We start from the raw sequence: 4,736 nt of genomic DNA on the forward strand, positions 1-4,736 counted from the left end.
TTTGAGTTGAGGCAATTCTCTAGTACTGTACTTATATTTGTTTGAGAATGGTGATATGTTTTGTAGAAATTATTTGCACTCTCTTGCTTCACTTAAATATTTTTGAGACTTAAATAGGAAGTGGTAATTTGCATGAGTTATATGTTTGGTCCAGAAATGATAGGTATTTGCTCATCCGTACTTCACTTATATCTATTTAAGTTGAGGCAATTGCTCTAATACTTCACTTATATTTATTTGAGCATGGCGATATGTTTTGTAGAAATTATTTGCACTCTCTTGCTTCACTTCAATATTTTTGAGAGTTAGATAGGAAGTGATAATTTGCATGAGTTATATGGTTGGTCAAAAAATGATTGGTACATAAAGGTGGTATAATAAAAACTAGCATGGGCATGTAGATCATTGAATATGATAAGTTTTATTCCTTGCAATAGTTTTGTGATATTGAGGTAATAATATGTGAGTGTGTTAGTAAATAATTAGAGCTAAGCATGAATATTGGTGTTAAAGTTTGTGAGTCCTTATGCATGAAAGTGGTGGCCGCTAGCATTAGCGAGGAAGTCGGAGTGTGATTTCTCTTTTATTGAAGAAACTTTTGTGTGATCAGATTGGGGGCGCGCGATGGTTAATGATATGTCTCCAGCGTATTTATAATATTTGATTGTTCATGCTATTATATCATCAATCTTGTATGCTTTATATGCAATTTTAGATCATTTTGGGGAACTAACCTATCAACTCAATGCCCAGTGCCAGTTCCAGATGATGAAGCAAAGAGGGTCTCTACAGTCCTTTCTACAATGGAACTTGCTAAGGCACCTGAAGCACTTCCCCTCGAAGCTTAAGAAGGCAGCCGTCGCCCTGGTCCAAGTGAGGTGCCCACCACCAGTCCCTATTATCTGCCAGGTCCGAGCCAGAGCGCTTACTTCACCGGGATGAGACCTCTATCCATCCACCATCCACCTGCAAAGGGGAATGGGTGATGCCTGAATCCCGTACCAACACTATCGATTTAATTCATTGCCTATCCAGAAGGGGTTGCGAGCCCAGATCCGTGGCACCAAGCACTACAAAAAAAGACATATCCATGTCATTTTGGGCCGAACAGATTTTTTCTGTCATGCTTATGACACTTCTATGACGATAATTGTGACAAAACCCGATATCATCATAGATGTGATGGGCTCCTACTTCTATGACAAAAAATCATGACAGAAAATAGGCTTTTCGTCCTGGGCAGGACGGAGACGCAACTGCATGACATTCTTTGGGCCGTCCATGATGAAAAAAAGCCATGGTAGAAGCGAGGGCGAGGAAAATATCGGGGATTTCTCGGTTAAGGTGGGTGGTTGGCGCCGAGCGATGCACGGAGGGATTGTGTGTTTCTCTTATACATGTACGCGCGTGGGTGCGAGGCGTTGGCTCTAACTGAATCCGAGCGAGGTGTTTGCCTACTAAACCCGAGCAATTGCACTGGCTACACGTTACTGAACCCGAGCGATCGATCGATCCCTGGCTGTTAACTGAACCCGATCGAGCAATTTCTTCGCTACTGCTGCTAACTAAAGCCGATCGAACCTGCTGCCTCTTGATGAACAGTGAGCGTTGTTGGGGGTTGGATGAACATTTCCCGATGGGGGTTGGATGAACAGGACCCCGTGGTAGTAGAGGTCATTGTCGCTGGATGAACAGGACCCCGATCGAGCCGGTTGGGGGTGGATGAACAGGACCCCATGAAGGGGTGGTTGAACAGTAGTCGGTGGAGGGCTGGATGAACAGTAGCCCGTGGAGGGGTGGTTGAACAGTAGCCAGTGGAGGCTGGATGAACAGTAGCTGGTGGAGGCAGGAGGGAGACGTCGTGGATGAACAGTCGCAGGTGGAGGCTGGAGGAGGTCGACGGTGAATGAACAGTTGCCCGTGGAGGCTGGAGCGAGGCAGTAGACAGTGGATGAATATTAGCCCGTGGAGTTCCGTTTTGCGGTACGCCACACCCCTCCCGATGAACAGGACCCCCATTTCGACCTAGGAGGCCGAAGAGAAGTCCATTTCCTCCGTTTTGCAGTACGCCACACCCCTCCCGGTCAACAGGACCCCGTTTCGACCGTAGGAGGTCGAAGAGAAGTCCGTTTCCCTCGTTTTGCGGTACGCCAGACCCCTCCCGGTGAAGAGGATCCCGTTTCGACAGTAGGCGGTCGAACACAAGGCCATTTCCTCCATTCTGCGGTATGCCAGGCCTCGTTTCGGTTGTTCCGTCCAAGCCCGTTGGCTCCCGATGAACATGATGCATTTCATTGCCTCCCGATGAACACAACAGAATTCCTCCATTCTGACCCAGCCGGTTGATTGCCGATGAACAGGGCACGTTGCTCCTCTCCACTGCCTCTCCACATACACAAGCCCTGGCCATACGTATGCGTGAGTAGGCGTTCGAGACCCCGCCCGTATGTATGTACGTGGCTGTATTTACTATCTTGCACCCTGGTTGTATGTACGTGTACACGATATTGACCGGACTACATGACATGCTATGTCCGTGCCTCTACTACGACACGCGCCCTTCCTTACTCGGCCACGGTTCATCGCTAAAGCATGCAGACAAACCGATCGACCAGTATGTACGTACACGTTCGCGACCAGACAGACAATCCTATGTACGGTTCGACCGGGTGGGTCCCAACTGTCAGGGAGGTAAGGAGGCACTTCCTTGTGTGCGAAGATATAGCTAGTGGGTCCCAGCTGTCAGGGGCAGAATCATATTTTTTTCCCGTAACATGGACGCACTTTCTTGCGTGAGAATATGTAGCTAGTGGGTCCCAACAGTCAGGGGGACTTTTTTTCGCTAAATACGGTGGCCCGTCCGGTGGGTCCCTGCTGTCAGGTGGATGGATCATTATTTTACGCGTAATAAGGAGGCACTTCCTTGTTGCGGCCATGGACCTGAAGGAAATATGCCCTAGAGGCAATAATAAAGTTGTTATTTATATTTCCTTATATCATGATAAATGTCTATTATTCATGCTAGAATTGTATTAACCAGAAACTTAGTACATGTGTGAATATATAGACAAACAGAGTGTCACTAATATGCCTCTACTTGACTAGCTCGTTAATCAAAGATGGTTAAGTTTCCTAGCCATAAACATGAGTTGTCATTTGATGAACGAGATCACATCATTAGAGAATGATGTGATTGACTTGTCCCATCCATTAGCTTAGCACTTTGATCGTTTAGTTTATTGCTATTGCTTTCTCCATAACTTATACATGTTCCTATGACTATGAGATTATGCAACTCCCGAATACTGAAGGAACACTTAGTGTGCTATTAAACGTCACAACGTAACTGGGTGATTATAAAGATGCTCTACAGGTGTCTCCGATGGTGTTTGTTGAGTTGGCATAGATCGAGATTAGGATTTGTCACTCCGATTGTCGGAGAGGTATCTCTGGGCCCTCTCGGTAATGCACATCACTATAAGCCTTGCAAGCAATGTGACTAATGAGTTAGTTACGAGATGATGCATTACAGAACGAGTAAAGAGACTTGCCAGTAATGAGATTAAACTAGGTATTGAGATACCAATGACCGAATCTCGGGCAAGTAACACACCGATGACAAAGGGAACAACGTATGTTGTTATGCGGTTTGACCGATAAAGATCTTCGTAGAATATGTAGGAGCCAATATGAGCATCCAGGTTCCACTATTGGCTATTGACCGGAAGTGAGTCTCGGTCATGCCTACATAGTTCTCGAACCCGTAGGGTCTGCACGCTTAATGTTTGATGACGATCGATATTATGAATTTATGTGTTTTGATGTACCGAAGGTTGTTCGGAGTCCCGGATGTGATCACGAACATGACGAGGAGTCTCGAAATGGTCGAGACATAAAGATTTATATATTGGATGACTATATTCGGACACCGGATGAGTTCCGGGGGTCACCGGATATATATTGGAGTGCCGGAAGGGTTATCAGAACCACTGGAGAAGTAATGGGCCTTATTGGGCCTAGGGGAGAGAGAGAGGGGCTACCAAGGGCTGTCCGCGCGCCCTCCCATGGGCCTAGTCCGAATTGGACTAAGGGGAGGGGTGGCGCCCCCTCCTTCCTTCTCTTCCCCCTCCTTCCTTCTTCTCCTAGTAGGACTAGGAAAGGGGGGAGTCCTACTCCTACTAGGAGGAGGATTCCTCCCCCCTTGGTGCGCCTATGAGGGCCGGTTGACCTTCCCCTTGCTCCTTTATATACGGGGGTAGGGGGCACCCCAGAACACACAAGTTAACAGTTGTCTTAGCCGTGTGCGGTGCCCCCTCCACAGATTTCCACCTCGGTCATATCGTTGTAGTGCTTAGGCGAAGCCCTGCGTCGGTAACTTCATCATCACCATCATCACGCCGTCGTGCTGATGAAACTCTCTCTCGGCCTTAGCTGGATCAAGAGTACGAGGGACGTCACCAAGCTGAACGTGTGCAGATCGCAGATGTGTCGTACGTTCGGTACTTGATCGGTTGGATCGTGAAGACGTTTGACTACATCAACCGCGTTTCATAACACTTCCGCTTTCGGTCTATGAGGGTACGTAGACATACTCTTTCCCTCTGTTGCTATGCATCTCCTAGATAGATCTTGCGTGATCGTAGATTTTTTTTTGAAATACTACCATCCCCAACAATGGCATCTGAGCCAGGTCTATGCATAGATGTTATATGCACGAGTAGAACACAAAGGAGTTG

This window comes from Triticum dicoccoides, chromosome 5A (genome assembly GCF_002162155.2).
Source record: "Triticum dicoccoides isolate Atlit2015 ecotype Zavitan chromosome 5A, WEW_v2.0, whole genome shotgun sequence".
In the NCBI taxonomy this organism is placed as follows: Eukaryota; Viridiplantae; Streptophyta; class Magnoliopsida; order Poales; family Poaceae; genus Triticum; species Triticum dicoccoides.